Raw genomic sequence first — 27,411 nt, forward strand, 5'->3', positions numbered from 1 at the left:
CATTCTGTGCCTCTCACTTTTAATCTCAGTCTATTTTGGTGCAAGATAAAAGGTCAGGCATTTTGAAATCAAAACCAATTCTTTCAAATGTAACAAAATTTGATTGAAGATTTGCTGACCACAAAACCCCTTTGGATGTGTAATTTTTTTATAATTTGAGAAGAAAGGAAACCAACCAAAAATCAACCCGATAACAATGTAGAGGGAAGTTTATACATGGTCAGTGGTAGAAGTTTTGTTGTTCTTTAGTTGTTGTTCAGTTGTGTTAGCTTTTTTGTGACCTCATTGGAGGTTTTCTTGTCAAAGATACTAAAATAGTTTTCCGTTTGTTTCTTCAGCTCATTTCATATATAAAGAACCAAAACAAAAAGGATTAAGTGATTTGCCCAGGATCATAGAGCTAGGAAGTGTCTGAGGCCAGATTTTAGCTCAAGAAGATGAGTCTTCCTGACTTCAGGCTCAGAACTCTATCACAACAACTATCTGACATGGAAGTATTTTGGACTCTCAAGGAAAACAGGAGAAGAAGAGATAGGCAATTTTAAGAATACGAGTGTAAAAGCAGCAGTGAGTTTCTGTCACACCTGAAATTTCCTTTTTTATGGTCAATGAGTGATGACTTCTAAATGGACAATCCTCAAGAAATGTATTTGTTTGTTTTGCTAATGAAAAATTACCAAATTGATCTAATAGGAATTTCATTGAGAAAAACAATCTAGTCAAGAGGAAAGTAACTGGGAAATGGCCTGAAGAAGACCTGGAGAACTTTGGGGAGAGAAAGGAAATAGTAAAGGCATAATACTGTGCAGGTATCATCTGTTTTCTTCAGTTGACATTTTACTTAAATTTAATCGTTGGTATATGTTTAACTTAAAATAAAAGGAGAGGAATGATAATTAAATATCCAAGAATCTGTTTGAATGCTAATATTTTATTATATTCAATTATTTAAATTAATTAATTATTTTTTTAAACCTTACCTTCTGTCTTGGAGTCAATACTGTGTACCAAGTATTGGTACTTGGAGTTCCAAGGCAGAAGAGAGGTAAGGGCTAGGCAATGAGGATTAAATGACTTGCCCAGGGTCACAGAGCTGGAAAGTGTCTGAGGCCAGATTTGAATTTAGGACCTCCCATCTCTAGGCTTGGCTCTCAATCCACTGAGCTACCCAGCTGCCCCCCTGAAATTAATTTAAAAGGAAATTTTTACACAAAATATTTGGTATCTTGACAGTTAATCACTTTTCTTCTTTTTGATCTACATATGTTCCCAGAGTAGTTTCAATTGCGACATTATCATCTAAAAACAGGAATATCTGGGGGACTCCCAAATTTACAAAGAATCCCTCTTCAATTGATATTATAAACATACAAACAGAAAATTGCATGCTTAAAGACATAGATACAGATGTGAGCATGCATATGTTCATAATCATATATGTAACATAGTATGTACATAGATTATGTATTAAATGTGTTTGATGTATAACTATGTATTGATGTGAATTTTGTGTATGTATGTATATATGTATACATAATTTGTGTGATTGTTAAGATTTGTTCCTCTTGAGTTTTGATAAAAAATTATATCAACCAGAAAAGTTTTTCTTTTCTTTTTTTTTTTTTTCAGAAACAAAACCAACGAAACCATGATTAGAACTGAAACAACAAATAGGGCCGGGGGACTTTATAGCAAATGTCTCTAACAAAGAACTCATTTCTAAAATGTATAGAGAACTGAGCCAAATTTATAAAAATACAAGTTTCCCCAATTGAAAAATGGTCAAAATATATGAACAGGCAGTTTTTGAAATTAAAAATATCTATCTATAGCCATAGGAAAATGCTCCAAATCACTATTTATTAAAGAAATGCATATTAAAATAACACTGAGGTACCATTTCAAACCTATCAGATTGGATAATATGACCAAAAATGAAAATGATAAATATTGGGGAGAATATGGGAAAATTGGACGTTAATATACTATTAATAGAAGTGGCAACTGATAAAACCATTCTGGAGAGCAATATGTAACCATTCCCCAAAAGTCATAAAATTATGCATTTGTCTTGACCCAGCAATATCACTATTGGGTCTGTATTTCAAAGTGATAAGAAATAGGGGGGAAGAATCTTCTTTCACAAAAATATTTTTAGCTTTCTTTGTAATGGCAAAGAACTTGAAACTGAGGAGTTGCCCAATCAATCAAGGAATGAATAAACAAGTGATAACATGTGGTTGCAATGGAATACTATTTCACCATAAAATGATGACCAGGATAAGTGCAGAAAAACATGGAAAGGCACATAAAGAAATGCAAAGGGAAATGAGCAGAACTAGAATAACTGTGAATAGAGTAACAGAAATATTGTACCATGATCATCTGTGAAGAACTAAACTATTATCAGCAAAACAAGGTCCCAAGAAAACCCCCAGAGACTCAAAATAAAAAACGCTATTCAAAAGTAAAAAGGAACTGTTGAAATCTGACTACAGATTAAAGCATGCCATCTTTCACTTTTTTCTTCGTTTTTTTAATTGTATGTGTGATTTGTGTCTTCTGTCACAGTATGGGAAATATGGAAATAGGTTTTGCATAAAAGCTGTGGTATAACCTATAACAGACCATTTACCCTTGGGGAAGTGGGAACAGAGGGAGAGAAAGAATCAGAATTGCAAAATGTCAGAAAATAATCATCAAAACATATTTAGACATGTAATTGAAAAAATTAAAGAAAAAATATGAATACTATCTACCTACAGAGAAGGAACTAATAGAGTTTGAATATAAATTAAAGCATCCTTCCTTTATATTTCTTTTTTTATATGTGTTCTTTTGCAACATACTAATATGGGAATGTATTTTTATGTATGCATGTGTGTAATCTTTATCAAACAAATTCTTTCTTAAAAAGTGGGGAGGAAAGAGATTGAAGAATGAAATTAAGAAAGAAAAATGATTAAAAATGAATTTAAAGTATTTTATATGAAATTGAGGAAAAAAAGACATTCTACAACATCAAAATGTGGTCTTCTGTAGGATATGAAATGCATAATCTTGTTTATACCTTCCTTATTCCTTTAGTAAAGGATACCCTGAATATATAAGGAGATTGTTCATATCAATTTTGTTGGTATATAAGATCAAGCATGTTAGTAGTTACACTCATGACTTTTTTCTGTTTTCAGTATCCTCTATACTTTCAGATACTTAGCAAATCCATCTATCAACAAATACCATCAAAGATGCCTTCCTTCCAGCAGGGACCTCATCTACATCAGCTCATTCTACTATAGTTATTCATTTCATCTTAATTTCTATCAGTACTATTTTCTCTCTTCCATGCAAATGTGGAAAACTCAATGAAATTAAATAAGAAAGAAGATATTTATTAAAACATATAAAAATATAGGCACTTCCTACCTAATTGACCTTGGACAAGTCACTTAATACCTATTGCCTAACTCTTATCCCTTTTTTATCTTGGAACTACCATACAGTATTAACTTTAAGATGAAAGGTAAGGGTCTTAATAAAAAAAATAAAATTAAAACCTTTAGAGATCTTTTCCTTAAAAATAATCAGTTGCTTCTCTTAAAGTGCATCCTTTCATAACATTTGGCAGTTTAGCTTATTGTTTCCTCTGTCAAATTTCCTTGAAATCATGTTGTTTTTAACTCTATCACTTTTTATTGCTGTTTCATGAGGAAGAAATGCTGTTATTCTATTATCCTCCAAAAGTTATAAATGGTTTTCTGTTTAAAAATAGTGTTGCCCTTGGTTGGTCTTGTGTTTCTGTCTTGTGAAAACAAATGTGTGCCAGCTAAAATAGTTGCAAAAAAAGATACTTATCACATACCCATTATACTATACAGTAAAGCTTCAGAGTTACAAATGAAATAATCTCTGCCATGAGTAAACTGATACTCTTGGTTAGAAAAATTATTCCCACATTTCAAATTCCAAATCAATTTCAGTGAGAGAAGAAAGACAACATATAGAATATGACATACTAAATGATTCCTGAAAGGATTTGAGAATTATAACATGCAAAGGTAAGTAAACAGCTTTCTAAGTGTGGGAAACAAAACTGCAAAAGTATAAAAGCAGGAGATTGAAGAGAATGTACATGAAACATTAAATGATCCAGGCTGAATGGATCATAGAGAGAATAATTCAGTTTGGAAAGATAGGATGATGGCAGTTTGTGAATGGAATCCAAAGACAAACTACTGAATTTGCATTTATTCTAAAACGCATAGGATATCAACAAATTTTATTAACTGGAGGAAGGATTGATATTATTGACTTGTGCTGTAAAATTATTGATTTGGTAATTGTGGATGTTAGGTTAAGAGGAGATAGATTATATATAAAAATAATTAATAGGTTCCCAAAATAGTTCAGTAAGAGAGTAAGGACATTAAATTGGATAGTGGTTAACTTTTTAAAAAAATTCAATGTTTTTTGCATATTAAATGATTTTTCAAATAATATAGTCTCGAATTCTGTCCCTCTCTCCCTCCAACCCCCAACCCCTCTTCAGATGTTAACAATCTCATACAGATTTTGCATGTGCAATCAGGTAAAACATTTTCCCAAATTAATCCTTTTATAGAAGGAAAGTAAAATACAAAAAAAAAATAAGAAGAAAGTAAAAAGAAAGTGTGCTTTGGTCTGGATTTAGACAGTTTTCTCTAGAAGCAGATGGCTTTTTTGTCGTGAATCTTTGGAGTAATTTTAGATTGGTCACTGTATTTCTGAGAATAGCTGTTATTCATAGTTTTTCATTGTAAAGTATTCCCTTCACTTTATAGTGTTTTCCAAGTTCTACTCTGCTTCAGTTCATATAAGTCTTTCAAAGTTTTTCTGAACTTTTCTTGCTTGTCATTTCTTACAGTACAATAATATTCCATTACAATCATATACAATAACTTCCTCAGCCACATCCAATTTGATGAGTATCCCTTTGCTTTCCAAATCTCTGCCCTCATAAAAAGAGTTACTTTAAATATTTTTATAGCTATAGGTCCTTCTCTTTTTTTTATTTCTTTGGGATACAAACCTAGTAATGGCATTTCTTGGTCAAAGAGTAGATACTGTTTTATAGTGTTTGGGGCATAGGTTCAAATTTCTGTTCCTGAATACTGAACTAGTTCATTACTTCCCCCAATAATGCATTCATGTCCCAAATTTCCCATATTCCCTTCAAGTTTGTCATTTTCCTTTGCTGTCATAATAGCCAATCTGATAGGTGTGGAGTGGTACCTCAGAGTTCTTTTAATTTGCATTTTTCTATAGTGATTAAAACATTTTTCATGACTATAGAGTTTTAATTACTTTGTCTGAGATCTACCTATTCATATCCTTTGATATTTATCAACTGTGGAATGACTCGTATTCTTATGTATTCAACTCATATCTCTATGCATATATCTTATTTCTTGAGAAAGAAGGCCCATATTAGGCTTATAAAAAATTTATACCATTATGATTGCTATGTATATTATTTTTCAGCCTATTTACTATGTTTAGTTTCTGACTTTCACCTCCACCAATTTGGCCATCAGCCCCACACCTTTTACTCTTATCTTCTTTCTCTCCTACTTTCCAGTAGAGTAATATAGCTTTCTATACCCAATTGATTGTAAATTTTCTTCCATCATTGAGCCAATTCTAATGAGATTAAAGTTCACATGCTCTTCTTCCTCTCCCATCCCCACCCTCAATGTGAATGCTTTTTCATGCCTCTTTTAGGTGTAATCATTTGCTCCATTCTATTTTTCTCTTCCCTCTCTCCCCAATTCCTCTTTCATGTCTTAATTTAATTAATTATTTTTATTTCATCACATTATATTCAACTTACTCCCCAAACCTCTGTCCAAATAATGAGTGTTATTTTATGTTAACAAGAATCATTTCCCCATGTAGGGACATACACAGGTTAACCTTATTGAATGTCTTTTGATTTCTCTTTATTGTTTTTTCTTTTTTTTATGATTCCTTTGATTTTTTAAATGAGTCAAATTTTCCATTCAGCTCTGATCTTTTCATCAAGAATGGTTGAAAGTTCTCTATTTACTTCAATACTCATTTTTTTTCTCTAAAGGATTATGCTCAGTTTTGTTGTGTAAGTGATTTTTGGTTGACATCCTTGCTCCTTTGGCCTCTGGAATATCATATGTAGCCTCTCCTATGCCTTAAAGTTAAAGCTGTTAAGTCTTGTGTTATCCTGATGGTGGCTTCATAGTATTTAAGTTGTTTTTTTTTTTTTTGGCTGCTTACAATATTTTCTCCCTAACCTCAGAGTTTTGGGATTTGGCCATAATATTCCTGGGAGGTATCCTTTTGGGGTCTGCCTCTTTCAGCAAGTATTTGTTTCTATTTCTATTTTGTATATTTTTTCTAGAGTATGAGGGCAATTTTCCTTGATGACTTATTGAAAGATGATGTCTAAGATCTTTTTTTGATCATAGCTTTCAGGTAGTCCAATAATTCATGAGTTCTTTCTCCTGGATAAAATTTCCAGATCAGTTGTTTTTCTCGTGAGATACTTCACAATTTCATCAATTTATTTCATTCTGTCAAATTTGTTTCAGTACTCTTTGATGTCTAATGGAGTCATTATCTTCCACTTGCCCAATTCTAATATTTTAAGCATGATTTTCTTGAATGAGCTTTTGTACTCCTTTTCCATTTGGAGAATTCTACTTTTTTGAAAAGAGTTCTTTTTTCAGTGATTTTTGTACCGCTTTTTCAAAAAGGTCAGTTCTGTCTTTCAGGTTTTTTCTCTTCTGTGCATTTTTGTATATATTTTTCCATTTGGGTAATTCTTTTTTTTTTTAAAAGGTTCTTATCATCTTTGTATTTGTAGCCTCTTTTACCAATTGGTCTATTCTGTTTTTTAAGGTTTTAATTTTTTTAGCATTTTTCACATTTCCTTTAATAAGCTTTTAACTCTTTTTTCATGATTTTACTGTATCACTCTTTCCTTTTCCCAATATTTCTTCTAGCTTTCTTATCTAATTTTTAAAAACCTTTCTGAGCCCCTCCGTTAATAACTTTTGTGCTTGATAGCAATTCATATTTTTTGGAGACTTTGGAGACAGCAATATTGACTTTGCTTTCTTCTTCTGAGTTTGAGTCTACCCTGTGACCAAATTAACTCTGTTTAGGGTTTCTTTTATTGTTGTTTGCTCAATTTCTTGCCCCCCCCATTTTTTAGTAGAAAATACTGTTAGTGTTGGGCTCTGTAACTGTGGTGAAGGGAGCACTGTCCCAAGCTTCAGATTTCTTATGCAGCTGCCTTCAGAAGTGGCACTGAGGATCTATCTGCTTTCAGTACTTACAAGGTGATTTGATATAAGAATAGATGTATTTAATAATCTTTCAGCCTATTCTCTGGTCTATGAGTAATCTGATACCCTATTTTACTCCTTGAAACTATGATCAGGTTCTCTTGTTCCGCTTTTGGCTGGAAGCACTGTTGAGTGCTAGTGTTAAAATTAAATAGCTATATACTTTCTAAGAATGAAAAGCTGTAGTCTCTGCCTTCTTTATTACTTGACTTTCTGGGTTTTGTCAATAAATACATGCTGTGAATTGGAGACCTGATGTAATTATCTAGATCTTTTAAAAACACTTTCACCTGAAATATTAAAATAATTAAAACCTGAATGGTTTGATTGTTATTTTGACAAGTTCTCTCAATTCTCCACTGAACTGTCCTGTGTGACATAACAACCATAAGGTGAACCTCCAACAGATATACAGATTATTTTTCCTCTGAGATCTTTTGTTACATCCATCAAATAAGGATAATCATTTTTTCTTACCAATGGATTTGCCTGATTTTCATTCCCTACATATGTTCACTTTCCAACATGCAGAAATTTCATTGACTTTTTTTAATGACAGTTAGATAAAGGCAACAAAGAGTCAGTCAATTGTTTATAAAGCCTTTTATTCTTGTTTTAAAGTAAAGAAGAAAGCTCCTTTTAAAAAATTCTTCAGACATTTCCAGAGAAAAGATATGAGAAGACAATCCCACCTTTCCCTTTGCAGAGGAAGATGATGGATGAAGGTGGTATATTTCAACAAATTTTAGACTTTTGTTATATATTGATCAATTCTTCTGATATTTTTATTTCTCATGGTTTATGGCTTTAAATATATTGTTAGTGAAGTAAAACTTGAAATATTTTATTTAAAGAAATCAAAGTTTTATACTACCACTCTCTCACAGGGAAAATTAATTCCTTTATGATTGTCATATTGACAACCTGTGATTATATCCAACAACCATTATATATGCATCCTTATCAGTACGCTATCAACTTACAAAGAAGTGTTAAAGTGTTGGATCAGATCAAATAAGTATATTAAATGAGCAACACAGCAACTAGGACTAGGAATACCACAAGGACAATGAAGAAGAGACAAAAAAAGAGGAAAGAAAATAAAAATGAGAAAATACAAAAATGAGGTTTAATTTAGTCTTTATTCTAACTTGGTAAGAATAGATTCTATTCTTTTGTTTAATTCTGGTTTAAGAAGATAATAGGAAAGCTCTAGACTACAGAGAAGAGAGAAATATGAAGTTGAAGATTAGTAACTTCAAGATTTACAAGTCAAATGAAGGATATGGGGATGGTCTGTAGAAGAGAATACTAAGAGAGGCATGGAAATTACTGTTGTCTTCAAGTATTTAAAGTTGTCATAGGAAAGATGGATTAGTCAAGTGTTTCTTTTTATGATAAAAGCAATCTTCTTTCTATGTATCTATGAGGGATTTCACATAGATCTATTATTTCTTAGTAGATGAATATGTAAGCCCATTATATGTATAAATTAAGGGTTCTCTTCAAGTTTGTAATGATTGTTCATAGAAATCAAGATTTACAAAAACACATATTTTAATGGACTCTGAAATTATCAGAAAGACTTCTCTATGAGTTGTCTTTTGTTGTGATACAATGATTCCACAATGTTTATTAACTAAAGTAATTACAAATTTTCAAGGCACATAAGTAGTGCAAATGTATTTTTTTCACCTAAGAACTTCCCTCTTCTAACTTTGAACTCCATGTAGCATCCCTGTCTCTTTGATCTGGCTGTAGGTCAGCCTGTCCTTTTGCCTCATTTTTTCTTTCTCAGAAAAATATCAGGTTTATCTAAAGCTTTTCAAATGATATTAAAGTCCTATAGACCAAATATTTTTACCTCCTTCAGTTCTATTCCTCTCCATCTAATCTTACATTTCTACTTGAAAAGAAAGAAGATTAAAAAATAGTTATAATTGGGAAACAAATAAATGTGACTCTTAGGGTGGGCATTGAGAAGATGGTGGGAATAGAGGAAAACTTAGCTTTTCTGGAAAAAGCTGTCTTCAGAAATCAAACTAAAATCAGATAATAATTCATTGAAGTTAATTTTCCTTCATTTTATGAATTTTCAAAGCAATATTTTTAAATGAATGTGCACAGTAAAATATAATATATGCATGAATGATCTACTCAGTATGCCTCCTGGGTCTATTACTTAGTAAATGAAGCAAAAAAAGAAAAACTCTCTATTAAGAGTTAAACTATTGAGTTACTCTTAAGCATACAGTTTGAAGAATTAGCTCCTTTCTTTTTGCTAATGAATGGAAAATGTCATGTCTATTCCTAATGTTTGCAAAAGATGATTGTTTCCTATTAAAATATCCAAAGATTTACATAATTTTTCATACATTCACCTTCATCTATTAGTATCAGAAAATTCCAAATATTTCTAAAAACAAAGTTTTTTTTTTTCAAAATAAGACAAATAATTCCCAAATCCAATCTGATAAAGTTAAAAAAGCATTCATTCTGGGAATGAATATTCTCTGTGTAATTCATTTACTGAGAGAAATCATCATCCCAAAATAATGTAGGTACGAAATTAATATTAGATTTTTGTTGAATGTATTTGGGTACCAGGACAAAACATTGTATATGCAATCAGAATCCCTGTATTTGCATCTCGACATTTCTCTCTTTATACTCAACTTAGTTATATGTCAAAGAAGTATATGAACCAAGCAGATCCAAAACTAAGATACCATATTGATAAACTAGGGATTAAATATAAGAACACAAATCAAAATATTTCTTATTGGTTGTTTCTTATTAAGTAAATTCCCAATCGTTGGAAAAATGGCCACATTTAGCTGGAAAAGAGAAGAGTCAGGATTTGAGGGAGAGATTCAGATAGCTGGTTCCAAAAATTCTGAGTGTAGAAAGGGAATTGGACATGTTCTATTTGGCCTCACATGGCAGAACTACAGGAAATGATAATAAATTAGAGTAAGAAAAATTTAAGCTTTATGTTAGGAGGGGAATTGTCCTAAGAATAGGAATTATGTAAAAATAGAATTGACTGCAGCTTGAGGTAGAAGCCTATCTCTCAATAGGATTCTTCAAGCAAGGACTTTGGTGATCACTTGTAATATTAGAGAGAGAATTATCAAAGTTGAAATATTACTTCTGATTATCAATTGACATGTATTTTACTTTTTTGATTAGAATTAGCTCACTTGAACTTAATTTCAGACCCCCAAATGCTGAATTCGGGTGGAAATAATTCAGGTGAAAAAATTCAAAATAATACAATGAATATTGTTGTAGAAATGTGAGATCAGGAAATCAGGCTAGTCAGTAAAGGTGAACAAGGAAAACAAGATAGACAGTTCCCAGTGCTACAATGATACCACAGATTCTGTAAAATATAGCAAAATTTAGGGAGATGCAAAGTGTGTCAACTGGAGATCATCTGGAATATGAACAATAATCAAAGAGGTTTTGTTATTTAGCACTTTAAGCAAATTGCTCTACTAGACTCTGGGGCTGTAGTGTCATAACTAAAATGATCCTTTCCCTTAAAGAACTTACATTATATAAGGGGTAAGAAGTCAAGCAAATCTATATCTATCAATATACATTAAAAATTCAATCAATGCAACCAATAAACATTTTGATGTGACATCCTAGCAGCTATTAAGACCATAGAAGACCTCATGGAGAGACTGTTTTTGTCAAAGTGAATTTTGAAAGAAACTAGAGATTCTAAGAGGAAGAGTTGAAGAATGTACATTCCAGATATAGGGTAAAAGTAGACTCTGAAAGAGTATGAAGATGGAAAGCTGTATCTCTTTTATGAGCAATATCAAGTTCATCAGTTTGGTTTCACTATATAGTGTATAAAGGATAGTAATATATAATTAGTCTATAAATACAAATGTGAACAAAGTTGCGAGGGGAATTAAATGCCAAAGGAGTTTATATTTTGTTTTTGAAATAACTTGGACCCAATCAATTTTATTGAGTAGAGACCTGAAAAACTCACTCTTGTGCTTTAACAATTTTATTTTTGTTTTATAGCCACACTCTTTGTGTGGCAAAAAAACAAAACAAAACTGGAAAAGGAGGGTATGTCCATCAATTGGGGAATGACTGAACAAACTGTGGTATTTGTTGGTAATGAAATACTATTGTGCTCAAAGGAAAAATAAACTGGAGGAATTCCATGTGAACTGGAATGACTTCGAGGAATTGATGCAGAGTGAAAGGAGCAGAACCAGGAGAACATCATAAATGGAGATGGATACGCTGTTGTAAAATCGAAATACTAACAGCAATGCAATGATCCAAGACAATTCTGAGGAATTTATGGAAAAGAATGCTACCCACATTTAGAGGAAGAACTATAGGAGTGGAAACAGAGAAGAAAAAAAAACATCTACTTGAACACATGGGTTGATGCAGACAGGATTTGGGATATAGACACTAAACAATAACCCTAGTGCAATTATCAATAATATGGAAATAGGTCTTGATTGATGACACATGAAGAAACCACTGGAAATGTGTGTTGGCTGAGGGGGCAGTTTTAGGGGGTAGATGGGAGAGTAAGAAAATGAATTATGTAACTATGAGAAACTTTTTTCTAAAAAAATAAAATAAAAACAATTTTATTTTTGGCAGTCATTTGGAGGATAGATTGAGAGGTGAGGTATTTGAATATGAGGGACCAAATAGGAAGCTATTACACTAATTCTATGAATAAGGTTGAGGACATAATCCCTGTAAATGGAAACAAGAGATTATGAGATATATTTTGGAAGAAATAACTGATTTGGCAACTGATTAGATATGTAAGTAAGAAACAGAGTACAATTAAAGATGATTTCAAATGTGTAATGTTATTATTCAATTATATTGGAATATCCAGTTAGATTGGTGAAAGGATGGTGCAGTCCAGAATATAAAGACATTTAGAAGATGATTGAATTTGGGGAGAGGAAATATTGTTATGTTAGTTAAAATACTTAATTGACATCTTTTCTTTCTGGTTCAAATTTTCCACAAGACAGTTAATTAGTGAAGTATTGGTGGAATTCATGAAAAAAAAAATAATACATGTATAGAAAAAGTTTTGTTATACGCTTAGCAGTAATAACTAAAACTCAAGAAATTGGTGAGTTAACCAAGTGAGAGATTATATGGAGAATAAAAGTGCACACAGTACAGAACTTGAGGGACAAGCCATATTTTGTGGGTTTGATGTGGTTGATGATTCACAAAAGAAAACTCAGATAGCATGGATAGATAAGTAGGAGGAGAACCAGAACTATGTCAAAAAACTCAAGAGAGAAAAATGTATTCAGAAGGAGAAGATAGTTAATAGTATGAAATACTGGTGAGAAGTCAAGGAAGATGAAGTCTGAGAAAAGACCATTAAATTGGAAAAAATAATAGTTCACAGGTAGTGTCAGAGAGATGACAGATGGGCTTAGAAGTCATAATGAAGAAAAACTCACTTAGAAATGAGTGAGATAGAAAGGGAATAGAGACAAAGAGACTACATTTAATTTTTCCTATGATTTTGACTGTGAGAAAGAGAAAGTATAGAGTTGCATAAATAGAGGGAATGGATATATCAATGAGACTGCATGTACAATTCAAAAATTAAACCTATTATAAAGTTCAAATTTTAATCTTGACTCTTAATTATCTAGTTATATCACCAAAGATGAAATAAAGATGAAATACTACACTGACTTTTTATATCAAAATTGATCCTTTTAGCAAATATTTATTAAATATCTTCTTTGTAGAAATTTTTTCTATTGGTAGACAGAAATTAGTGAGGTGGTTATGATAGCAATTATAATTACACAAAAACTTTTAGAAAGTTTCTAAAATCTCTACATTTTTAGGCATTGGTACTTAGCCATGGAGTCCCAAAAAAATTTGTAGAAAGAACAGAAAAGCAAGAAGACAAATCCTTCCTCAGATTTAATTCCATTTATATTTTGTGAAATATAGTGAAACACACATTGAACAACAGATACAATAAAAACAAAATGTTATGTGACCAAGCTCTGGTCTTTTTTGATGTTCATAGAGTTCTTAAGTGGAAAAAAAATAACTTTTGTATCTCCTAAATTCTTTCTTATTGAGCTTCTGACCTATCTAAATAGAGAGAATTTAACAGCCTCAGTCCTCTGATAGAGAAAGCTTTCCTCAGATCTTGAGAGCTTAACCTCAGGGACAGATTCTGCAACCTTGATTCTTTGAAAACATTATCAGGAAATGTAATGGTAGCTAGATTCTTAGTGAATCACATTCTGGTCCATTCAAAGATTTCATTTAAAATGAATTTAGTTTTGTCCATAATAATTAATGAGTACAGGGGACACTATTGGATTCACTCTCACAAGGAAGAACAAAGAAAACTTTTCCATTTCAGAATCTGCATTAAATTCTGCAAAGCTGGTAGATTCAATTTAATGCATTTTCTGAATACCAGAAAGAGCTAATGAGTCTCTCAGTAGCAAATATGAACTGACTTCTTGCACAGTAGGATCACAGTTATGGTCATGGAGAGCATGGAGATATAATTTGAAGGGTAGTAAACCAGGGGAAGGGATGAAAATAGATGTTTTCCTCACTTTGGAAACAAAAAACTTGATGATAAATGCTGGCTGTGGGTCATAGCCTAGTTGACTAAGAAATGAGATAGAGGAGATGAGCTCTAATGTCTCTTCTATATCTGAATCTGTGATTCTTATAGAGCAAATAATTGATGTAGTAGATAGAATGTTAGATTTAGGAGTCAGCAAGAGCTGAATTCAAAGCCTGTTTCTTATGCTTACTGGTTATGTAATCTTTGGTAAGTTACTTAACCTCACCCATCTTCAGTTTCCTCATCAGTCAGAACAATGGAAAAAATTATAATATCTACTTTATTGAGTTGTCATGATCAAAGGAAATTACATTTACAAAGCTCTTTTCAAACCTTGAGTTCCAATACCAATGCTGTCCTCTCCCTCATCACCATCCTCAACCAAAGGAAAGAATGTGAGATTTAAATTATTATCAATTTAAACTCTTAGAAGATAGGAAATATTTCATACTTCTTGTTCTATTCTAAATAGCAAGCTTGGTACTGGACACATAAGAGGTACTTAAGAAATCTATCTTGAGTTGTATTCAATTAGAAATATGCTATCTCATACTCTTTGATAGAAATGACCATTCTCAAAAATAATCTAGAACTTGGTGTCAGAGTGTCAAAGACTCTCTTATTTCATTCTGGTGAGAATGGGCACTCAAACAAAAAAGTGTTAAAGGGGGACAGCTGGGTAGCTCAGTGGATTGAGAACCAGGCCTAGAGACAGGAGGTCCTAGGTTCAAATCTGGTCTCAGACACTTCCTAGCTGTGTGACCCTGGGCAAGTCACTTGATCCCCATTGCCTACCCTTACCATTCCTCTGCCTTGGAGCCAATACATAGTATTGACTCCAAGACGGAAGGGTAGGGTTTTAAAAAAAATTTTTTAAAAAAGTGTTAAAGCCAGCAAATGCAAAGAATGGAAGCAGGCTCCTTTTTTGCTACCTAGTCCCTGACACAAAGAAGGTCCCTCCCCTCCTTCACCATTGGCTGGTTACTCAAGAGTTACAATCTTATAGGAAAAGGTAGCTAATTTGAATGCACAATTTACAAAACCAATTATCCTAATTATTCAAGTAGGTTTTAATCTATAAAAACAAAAAAGGACTGTTTCAATCCTAACTACCTGAACTGGGGCTTAGAGTGGGAGCAAGAAACTTAACTTGTCTTGATCAAAAGGATCCCTCCATCTTAGTGATTCATTGAGAGAGTCCACCATCTTACTAAACTTAATCTCTCATATTCTTCTAAAAGAATTTAAGTATATATTAGAAGATACAAAAAGAAAAAATATGTCACCTAAGAGATTATCATGAAACAGAACCATGTCATAATTAACATAAGCATTTATTAATTAAATAGATACATAGTTTAATTTTAGGACAATAATCTCCTTTAAGATACAACATAATATATCAGATATATTGTAATTCAAGACAGTAAGATCTGTTTGAATCATACTTCTGGTAGTCATTAGGTAAGTGAATATTTACAAGTCTTTAAACTGCCCTCTGCTTCTGTTTCCTCATATATAAAATGGAGATGAAATCATTGGTAGGTCCTGACCAAAATGTTTCTAAATCAGTTTTCTCTTCATTGAATTCTCACTCCCTGAAATCACGAATTATTTGATTTTTGCTCTTTTAACCTCATTGCTTAGTACAGCCCTTGGCAGAGAGAAGGTTCAGAGTAAATACTTATTGAATGAATGAATAAAAAAGACACTCATACATCTATCTCACAACAACATTGTAAGATCCAATTCAGATAATGTTAGTAAAAGGTTTTGCAAAATGTAGTTTGCAATGTAAAACTATGTACAACAGTAACAGCAATATTGTAATCATCAACTATGGAAGATTTAGCCACTCTGATCAATAAAATGATCCAAGACAATTCCAAAGAGTGTATGATGAAAAATGCTATCCACTTCCACAGAGAAAATTAATAAACTCTTAGTCCACATTCAAGTATACATTTTCACTTTTTATTTTTTATTTGCAAGATGGGTAATATGGGAATATGTTTTACACAGCTTCACATGCATAATTAATATCATATTGCTTAACTTCTTAAAAGGTGGGAGATGGTCAGGAGAGAAGGAGAGAATGTGAATTTTTTTAAATGCCTGTTAAAAATATTATTTAAAAGTAAAACTGTGTACACCTGCCAGCTAGTTAATAATTTTGATGAAACACATGTAAAATGTTTTTAAAATATTTCAGTATTTAGCTAAAAATCCAGTGCTAAATAATAGCTTAAGTCTTCAAGTATTTATTGTGAAGTTCACTATCACATACTTCAAGATCATAAATTCTCAAAATGACCAGTAGGGCACAGAAACAAATTGTACTTTAACCAAACTCCTATTGCAGGTCACTGGTCAATCCAAGAATAGAATTCAGAAAATCCCTGACTCCAAAAGGCCTTGTTGAGGTTAATAGCGACCAAGAGTCATCTTTTAGGTATTTCTATAAGATTTGAGGTCTTTTCACACAGATATAACTCCTGTCCTTTGTCAGAATTATTTTGTTTGGTGGTTGTCTTTTTTTTTTCTTTCTCTCAAATCTCAGAAAAAAAATCAACTGATATTAGACTTTCTTCCTTATCTCTTTTGTTGGTGTTTTTAGCTTTTTTTAATTGACTTTATGAAATTTATACGTAATATGAATTTATTATCCCTGTGTAATAAAAACTAGGGACAGCTAGAGGAAAAAAAATGTAGTATAGTTCAGTGACATTGCACTAAAATAGAAATAGAGACCACTAAATTATATATAAGGATACCTATGGACTATGTATTGATTTATAAAAACATGTGTTTTTACTTATTTACTTTTTATGATACTTAACACATTAATATCATATAGGAATTATATTTCAATCTTGTTTGGTCTGCACTCAGGCATGCTTTGGATTGTGTGACTTATAGTCTATGTCTTCTTGCTTCTGACATATGAGATTGCTGGACACAGAGAGAAGCATAACTAGGTTCAATCTTCCTCAGGCATTTACTTCCTATGTAACTCTATAAAATCATCTAAACTCTATGAGTCTCATTTTCCTCCTTTGTAAAAGGAAATGGTTTGACTCATTTAACCTCAAGGTTTCTTGGAAATTAAATTTGGAATAAGGGATAAAAAATCACTTTCAAGCCCATTTTAGTCTTGATAACTACAGTTTAGTTTGAAGAAATCCTATGTTCAAGTCCCACCTCTAACATTGCTTTTCTGTGTAATCTTGAAGAATTCATATCTTAAAAACTAGGGATGTCTGGAACTTAAGTAAATATCTTCTGAGGCCCTTTCTAATTTTACATTTATCACTTTAGTATACAAATTCATTATTTTTGTGCCACCTTTTGTGGGGTGACTTCCCAAATCCCACTGCCACTTATCAACTGGATTCTCAGAAAGCAAGTGATTATTTTGCTTCTCAGTGTGAGTTCAGTCACATTGGTATACTCTTCATTGATCATCCAGTTTACTAATTAGTAAGTCAGAGTTAATTTCTTTCTGGAAAAGGGACATGTATTAGGGTAGTACAGTAGGAAGAGTTGGTATAAAAATATGACTACAAAAATCTGAGACACTTTCTCCTAGAATTATATGAACAAATACATGAGGGAATTGGGCTCAACCTTAGGGACCAAATATGGTGAAAGGGTTATACATCTCCCAATTTAATGAAAGTTAATTTCTTCCTTTCTTGAGTTTTTGTAAAATCCCCTAAAGGTATATATAAGCTATATGCTTAGCCAAGAATGTTGGAATTTTTATGTAATCTTTTTGAAATTGTACTTCTCTCTGTCCTTTGTGGGCCACACTCTGCATCTGCCCTTTCTCCATATGTCCAATTTTCTTCTCTCAGTTCTGTCCTGAATGGATTATTTGTTTCTGATTGGTCCTAGTGCAGAGTCTCCTCCATGATTACAAGGGGAAGAGAGAAGACAGACAGAGATAAAGATAGAGAGACTATGATAACCATTCCTCCCCATTATCTGCCCTTTAATTCAAAAGAAAGATGCTGCAGTGTCCATTCTAGAATCTCCTTCTCTAATATTCTATAGGCTCAGAAATACATCATTTTTTCATTCTATTGCAATACATTTAGTCATCTAATTTCAGAGAGTGACTCAAAGCACTTCACTCCTTCCAAATTGATTAATGAGGTTGTTCACACCTAGTGTAAACCTTTGACTGATTTATTCAGTGAGGGCAAGTAGAAATTCCTCTGATCTATTTTGCAGGTTTTGCTAGTTTATTTGCTTTGCAATTCAATAAAAAAGCATTTTCAAGGATCAAGGTATATTCTATTCAATACTTAGGAGATAAGCCATCCCAGATATTTCTCCTTTAATCAGTTCTGTCCATTGTAAAATACCCTTTTACCAAAATTGCTTCATTTTAATGCTAGGGAACAATATATTGGGCCCCAAGGTTTTTTTTTTAATTCTGTTAGTACATTCATTTTAAATAAAAAGTTCTGAGTCAATCATAATCTCTCTGAACCTCAAAATAAGGATAAAAGTCCTAACATCCTGGAAGATGTTGAATTATTTTCTGTATCTTATATTTAGGTCTATTTCAAATCAAACTCTGAACTCTGTACATGAGGCATAATATGCTTTCAGAAACAAAATAGCCAATTACTTAATCGTATTTGTGAATAGAGAGATATTAGGAGGTGAAGTTGGGGAAAGAATGGATTTTTCCTTGGGATATTCTTCAGCCTGGATCCTCTTCTCTGAGATGTACATAGACCTAAATTCTCTGCTCCTTGTCTCCCTCTTCCCCACACCTTGATCCTCTTTTTGATCCATTTATTCCAAACAGATGCTAAGAATTGCTTCTTACCAGATTCTGTGATAGCTTTTTTCCTTCCATAGAAAAAGCTCAGAGCATGACCTAGTCACTCACAATGGATTTGATTGAATGAAACTAGAGCCAAATTGGGTAGTATCAACCCCACCCTTATACCATAGACACTTGTGTTTTTATGTTTAGGAGGCTCAAGCCTTTTCAGTATCCCTGGATGACACCTCACTAAGGCCCCTAACTCTAACTAGCACTCTGTACCTCAAATACTTGAAGTAATAAATATATTTGCACTGATATTTTATTTCCTAGGTATAATTCAGTTTTTTATAGATAAGCTTGTTGTACCCATTCCTCCCACCAAAAAAATTACAAAGCATAAAGGTAAAATAAGAAAAACTAGAAGATAGTTTAAAAAAGAAAAAAATATAGACAAAAAAGCAAATATTTAGGCATGATCTATGTTAATTACATCCCTCTCCAAAGATAAATTGGAAGATTATACAACATTTATGACTTCTTGACATTTTGTATTTTATTTGGAAAGATGTTCCTGGTTAGAGACTATTCCAATGTCACATATTTGTCAAAAAGAAAACCTGGGAGCAATTTAAAACAGTAAGTTAGCAGTTTTGAAACCTTTAAAAATGGGATCTAGAGAGCAAGGGAAAGATTATAAATTGATCTAGGCAAATGCAGAGAAAAGAGAAAGTCCCTAGGTATCCCTTGGAAACTAAAAAATTCACTCCTAGATCTTGCCTGTTTTATCATCCAAAGACTTACAGAAAGGCTAGTAACAGACTTATATGAAATCACTTTCATTGCTTATATTTGTGTACAGAGAAGTTTGGGGATTAAATTTGCTTCTTTCCTTTGCTTTCCCACTTAACTCTAATTTAAGGGCATGTCTTTCTGAACTAAGGCAGTTTCCTCTTTCAGTTCAATAACAATTTACTTTAGGAAAACAAATAATCCTAAAACTTTGCTCACAGACCTCTTAGTCACATCATGAAAATAACAATAACAACAATTTATTTACTTTCATATAATACCTACTATGTGTCAGGCATTTTAACATAATCATTTTGATCCTTGCAACTATTCTGGGAGCTCAATGCTATTATTATTTCCATTCTATAGGTAAGGAAATTGAAGTAAACTGAGGATAAGTGACTTGCTCAACTTTAGACAACTGGTAAATGTCTGAGGAGCTATTTTAGGTATTATTGACATTAGTGTCAGCACTCTATCCACTGTGCCATCTTGTTATTTCATAAGAATGCTAATGGATTCTAAAATTCCATGCTCTGCTCAAGGCTTTAACAACTACAAAAGAACTTTGCTAAGTCAGCATAGTTCATACTTGGCTTACCCTAGAATTCGAAATGTCCCATTTCATCTAATATGGAAAATTCTAAAATTCACCAGTGCCTCCAAAGTGACCAATAATCCTGTCTGACCAATAATTCACTTGTTTATTTGTTAAGGAGTGGCAAAGTAATCTTGAAGCTGCTTTACAAAAGGGAAGATAAAGGGCTTTTGTGAGTTTTAAACTAAATTCCTTGATTTTGCAAAATCTGTTGTAGAAGACCTTTTTTTTTACAGGTCTTGGTCACTCAGAATATACTGGATTCTTGGTGTTCATGGGAGGAAAGGATTTATATAAGTCTATCTGTTATATAATGATAACTAAAGAGTTGAAGAGCTTCAAAGCTCATTTAATACCATTACTTTATTTTAGATTTGAGGAAACTAAGACCCCAGCAGCTCAAGTGGACTCAGTTTGCATCAATGAAGTGCTAGACAAAGGTTATGGAACCAAATTCTCTTTTTGCAGAGACATTACTTTTTTCTTCTGTAAATCCTTACCCTCTACTTTTTTCCTAGGAAGCTTATATTAGCTAAGAAAACCATCCAGTGGATTTTCACAACAAAGAATGTTTTTAAGCTCTGATACTAATAATCCTTGTGAGGATTACCAGAACCAAGGTACTTTACCTCTCTATGCCTCAGTTCCTCATCTTTAAAATAAAGAAGTTGGACTTGGTTACTTATAAAGTCCCTTTTTAATCTAAGATACCAGGATCTAAGATCCTTGGTAAAGGCTCAATATTTTTGGTACTATCTGTTCTCCAGGCCTGGTTTTGAAGTGTTCTTTCCTTACTTCTGGCTCTTGGTACTTCTAGCTCTTTTAATGTTTAGCTCAACTGCCATGTCTTTCTTCTACAAAGAATTTCTTTGTTAATCCATTTACAAATCATTTATTAAGCTTTTACTGTGTGCCAGGTACTGTGATCTACTCTAGGAATGCATAGAAAGACTATAATATCACATCTACTCACAAAACTCATATTTTTTTCTTTATATGATCACACACAGACACAGAATTATTTGACATTACTTTAAATCTACTCATCTCTCTAAGTGTCATAGCCTCATCTCCTGTTCAGAATAAATAAAAGGTTTTTTGATGATGAAGGGTCTCTCATTTTTTATAGGACCTAATAGAATTCCTCATTTGAACTGAATTGTATCATGACTTTTGAAGCTGAGTCAACTACCATAATAGTTTTTTAAGTTACAGATTTTTTAATAACTTTCAGCATTTGCCATTCCTATATCTTAGCCGCATCCTACAACCTCAGAGAGGCAGCATTAATGGAAGAAACTCCAATGACATAGAGCAGGGGTTGGCAATCTTTTTGGCCGTGAGAGCCATAAACACCACATTTTTTAAAATGTAATTTCATGAGAGCCGTACAGTGCTCACAGTGCGCTCCTGTAACAGCGCCTGAAAAAAAATGACTTCATGGCTCTTGCAGAAAGAGCCATATCTGGCCCTCAAAAGAGCCAGATATGGCTTGAGAGCCACATGTTGCCGACCCCTGACATAGAGGAATGAATCATATTTCTTCTACAGTCTTCTGAGATTTCCCCAGCATGATGCCACCTTCTCTTTCCATAACATTTCTTTATTCCATACCATTTAACACAAGTTACCACTATGTAGCATTGAGCCAATAACCTTTTTACAAATTAAACTAATTATATTTTAAAAATACTACAGAATATTTTGTATCCAGCTGCTTCCTGACCCGGTCCAATTTCACTCAGGAAGGGTTGGCTATTTATGACTTGTCTGACTGAATAACAGTAATTCAAGGCTATATTTTCTTGATCTGTAAAGTGAGTTTGGTACAAGAGGACTTATAAAGTTTATTGAAATTCAAAATATTTAGCCTCTCATGTCTCAGTAATACCCAATCAAGCCTTTTCTTCCTCCCCTGCCTTTTGAAAAAATTATCCTTAAGAAATACTAGACAGGATTCATGGGAAACCTGAAGAATTTGGGAGTGACCAGGACAATAGTGTTCATAATTCTCTTACATAAGCATATGTGATATGAGACCTTATTTTCCAAGATGACATGAGTTCTTCTTGCCTTTATTAAGTCCTAAAGTCACGCAGCCTAGCAATCAACATGATTAGTCACTTGGCCATCAGAAGACCCTGAAATAGCATTATGGAGACATATAAAATGATGCAAAGTGAACAGGACCAGGAGAATATTACATATGGTTACAACAATAATGTATAATAATGAACTGTGAATGAATTATTTTTAGAAATTCAATGCTCCAAGACCACCAAAGGGACTCATGTCAATAAAAGCTATCAACTACCAAAGAAGGTACTAACAGAGTGATTATAAAGATAGAATCACACCATTTTCCACTTTATTTCCTCCATCATATTTTCTTTAGTGTAAGTGATAGATGTCTTCTTTCATAAGATGATCAACATGGAATGTATATTGTGATATTACATATACGTGACCTACAACATGTTACCTCCTATCTTAGGCAAGGTGGAAAGGTGGGAAGAGAATATGGATTATAAAATGTCAGAAAACAATTATTAAAAACTGTACAGTCTTCCCTTGCTATATTGAAGCCTACTTATCATGGCTTCACTGTATTTCAGTGTTTTAAAAAATATATATCTAATTTTGTATCCTTGGGTTTTTGCTATATTGTGGGATTTTGTAGATGAATACCTTACTGTACACAATGGAAATGCAGTACACCACTACTTCTTGCACAAGTTTACCAATGTGAGCTTATAAATGGCACACTATTAAGGTTTTTAAATAAAAGTTTAATAATAAAGTTTTTAATTAATAGTTTTTTTTAAAGAAAAATCATTACAGATGGAATTAAAGGCACCAACTATGAAGATGTGTTCTTTATCCTGGGAATTGATTGGCTCAGTGATCATAGGTTAATAAAAGTGTGGAAAAGGTTGACAAGAGAGTGGAAAGGGTTTATAAAGCTTTAAAATATATATAAATAATAAAATAAATATATCACCACTACTTTGCTATTTTCACTTTTCACAAGAATCTCTGGAATGTAGCTCCCTTAATAGGTGAGAGATCACTGTATTTTCATTTTAAAATATCATTATATTTTATCCATAAAGGGAGTAAATTATAGTAGAAAGATGATTGTGCTCTTAACAAATAGACTAGAATATAATCTGGCCTCCTGCCCTTACTAGACTGACAAGTCTCCAATTTTAAGATGATTCGTTTTCTCATTATCTAAATTAAGAGACATTGTATTATTGTAAAGAAAGTACTCTGTAAACCTTACAAATCTCTGCATATTTGAGTTAACCGATGGTGTTATTATTACTTTTGCTTTTGATTTATCTATATTACTGAAATCACATATCTATTCTCTATCCTTCCTATTTCTATATTTTGTATATATGTCTACAAGGTGGGAAAAATCTTTCCTGTTATAATGTAAACTATTTATGCCCTTTACAATAAATATTTGTTAACTCATAGATTGATTCAATAAGTTTGAGATGCTCTTAGCAGTCCTCTCATCCCACTCATGACCAAAAAAAATTAATCCCTGCTAATATATATACATGATCATCTAATCTTCACTCAAATACATTGAACAAAGTATTTCCTATGCCAGCCCATTTTGGTGATGGAGAGTTCTAATTTTTTGGACAAAAATTCTAATTATGTCTGTTTGAGGCTTTCATCCTTTCCTATTTCTCTTTTTGTACTCTAGATGCAAGGAGAAAAAGTCAAATTTCCCTTCTAAATGAAGGTCTTTCAAATAATTTTAAAAAATATTCCTTGTTTTTCCTAATACTTTGGTAGCAAAAACTAAGAACCTTTCTGAGATTTCATTTTAAATTTGAAATCAGAGATAAAATACTCATCCAACCTAAAATATAAATTAATAGCAAGAGTTAATTTAAATAACCCATTTTAATATATGTTTTAAGATACATACATTCGTACAAATTTTAGATAATGTTGTTGTCATCAATTTTATTCACATCTTTCACTATATATTTTTCTAATAATGCCTCATCGTAGTGTGGAAGAAACACTGGTATCCTCTACCAGGTTTTGTCTGACATATCCCAGAAATTTACAAGCTAGTAAACTTTTGGGAATGTTCCAACAAATACACTGTATATCAGTGAAATAAAGATCATTAAAATTGAGAATCCAGAGAAATATCATCAAGTTGATAACAAAGTTCTTTTTATTTATTTGTTTTCTCCAGATTTATTAATTATAGAGTATTTAGGAAATGAATCATTGCAGTTTCGTTCCATGGAAGCATTTACCACAATGATCAAATCACAGAACTTTGAGGCACTATTACCATTTAAACAAGAAAGATATTAACTACCAAACTTGATCCCAACAACCTATTTATCCATGTATTTTCCTTACATTTTTATAAGCAAATATTCCAACCAAATTTCCTTTGAGTTTATATATTATAAACATAGTTGCTATTTATGAGATTATCATTTTAAAAATTAATTTTTATTAGGAATAAAATAGCCCAATTGTTCCTCATGTGAACAATACCACTCAGTTTTGGGTCTAAATAGCAGCATCTAAATTGATTGTTTGCTACTTAGCATAAGTGCAACACTACAGTACATTTTCTCGAAAGTTGAAATTTTAATGGGATTGTTCAACAGTCCCGGAATGAAAGGCAGAATACACTGTGAAGTCCTATACTGGGTATTTTTCTTTTATGGCTTTAATAAGATGGCTTAATGGTGTCATTACTGATTTTATGTGTTAACCTATAGACTCATTAAATCACTTTACCATTCCTTTAACAACTTCTTCCAACCAGTTTGCTTCCTTTTTTTAGGTTTTTCTCTCCTGATTTGATTTGTACAACTCTGGCACTGTACCCTGTCACTATGGTGTATGGGGGTATTAGTGAAGTATTCCACTGTGGTTCTCTTCTGATCCCTTCAGTAAATAGTCTGGGTTATTTAAGTTGTTTTTATATATTATACAGATTTGTATATTTTTATGTGGCTATACATATTTATAAGTTTTTTAAAAGAATCATTTTGTTTACTTGTACAGTTCAAGTTTATTGTGGAAATATATATTTATGCACACTTTTAAATCATATCATATGTTGTATGAATACTTATTACTTATTCCTGCACCTTTGAAAATTTTTTCTCCCACAGATGATTAGGTATTTTATTTTTGCTTTAAACAGTCATTTTAAAAAGTTTAACTTTGTAGACTATTTACTCTTTAAGTTAAAAATAATAGGAAAACAATATGGTATAAATTACTCTGTATTTTTTTTAATTTCCAGATATACTTAGCTCATAGAAAAAAACAACTTTCCAGACATTCACATTATTCTAATTAATATTGCTTTTAATTTCATAAGGTGATAATACAAATATTTATCTTTTAAATATTACTTTAAGATTTGTAAACTGTTTTACAAATGATCCCACTTTACTCATATATTAATCCTGTGAAGGAAGTATTTTATCATCCTAATTTTACAGATTAAGAAATTGAGATTAAGAGAGTTTAAGACTTGTCCAGGTTCACATAGATAATGTGAGAGAAAGGATTTGAACACAGATTTCACTATAGGCATAACGATTAATCAATTCTATTTATTACCAACATCTTAACTACCATTTCCCCTCAAATCTTGACAGACACAGCTCAGGACCTTTAATCTAAAAACCTTGGGAAGAGCGGTGCTTTCTCCTTATGCCTTTATCTTCCAAACCATTGCAAGAAAATAATAACCATGGAGATGCAATTTGGCAACACTACTTCTACATGCTTCTAACACCGAAACTGAAGAACCAGAATAGAAAGTCCTTGCCTCCACTGTATTTGCAAATATCAAATGATTCTCTATCAGAAATTGTCATAATTTTTTCCATGGAAATGATACTAATTGATAGAAATTAACATTTAATTTGCCATCACACTCTAATGGCCATTGGAATTTTCCATATGACTTGCAGTTTAAACAGTTCACATGTATTTTCTCCTATCAGTACATATAACTTATCACAGTGCTTTGTACATAATAGGCATTTAATAAATGGACCATCCATTTCTTCAACCATTCACAATGCCAGAAAAACTACCTTGAAAAATATCCAGTTAAATTCAAGATGTGGTTCTACTTGACAACATAGTTACCATGCTGATAAAAGTGCAGTATACATTCATGCCCTTGAACCATTTATTACTACTTAAATACCTATATTTTAATGAAGAAAATAAAGACATTTTCAAAGAAATTCATAGTATTAATATGTCTATGCTATGTGGCACAGAAAATGCAATAATGAACTTGGAGTCAAGAAAAACTGAGTTTGAATCCTGCAGCAGATAATTATTAACTGTGTGTCCTTGGTAAAACCACTTAAGCTCTATCTACCCAAGTTTTTTCAAGTGTAAAAGTGGATAATAATCTCATTTTTCCCAGAGTTGTTATGAAGAAAAAATGAGATAATATTTGTAAAGTGCTTTGCAAGCTTTAAAGCATCATATAAGTTCTATCTATTATTAGTAGTATCATTATTAGCATAATTATTTCTATATTGTAAATTAATTTGAAGTGAGATGTTTGTCAAATAGGGGATGGTTAAATAAATTATGATTTATTATTGTAACAATATAATTGTTGCTACAAAATTAAAAAATTAATTTCATAGGTTATTTTGAATATTTCTTTCCTGATTCAGAGTGAACTTGGAGAACAATATCACAGCAGCATTATAATGAAGAATACTTTTAAAAGACTAGAAATGTAAGCACTTCAACAAAGGAACAAAAGAAGCAAAAAAGAGCTAAATGAAAGACAAAAAGAGGATAAACACAAGAAGATGAAGTTACAAAAAGGATAGTGAACTTCAATGCCAAAACAAAACAAAGCAAAATCTCTTCCTGAAAGATAGAGAAAACATACCAGAGAAAATCCTGACTGTGAAATTCAAGAAAAAAATTCACTCATAATTTTCTGTCTCATTCTATAAGGAGAAACAAAAAAGTGTGTAGACATGGGGAATGAGTTTGGTCAGTGGCATGTTAATTCAGGGAGAGGCTGAGACACAGGGCAATGAGGCATCTAAGACAGAGTATCAAGTCTAAATTTAAGATGCTGGAATAGGTGAAAACTAGAAGCTCAGCTTCTCACTGCCAAATTCTAGATTATAGATCCAGGGAAAAAAGATGAAGATACTTGAATATATTAATGGCATTCCAGGGGTAA

Source organism: Gracilinanus agilis, chromosome 4, assembly GCF_016433145.1.
Source record: "Gracilinanus agilis isolate LMUSP501 chromosome 4, AgileGrace, whole genome shotgun sequence".
Lineage (NCBI taxonomy): Eukaryota > Metazoa > Chordata > Mammalia > Didelphimorphia > Didelphidae > Gracilinanus > Gracilinanus agilis.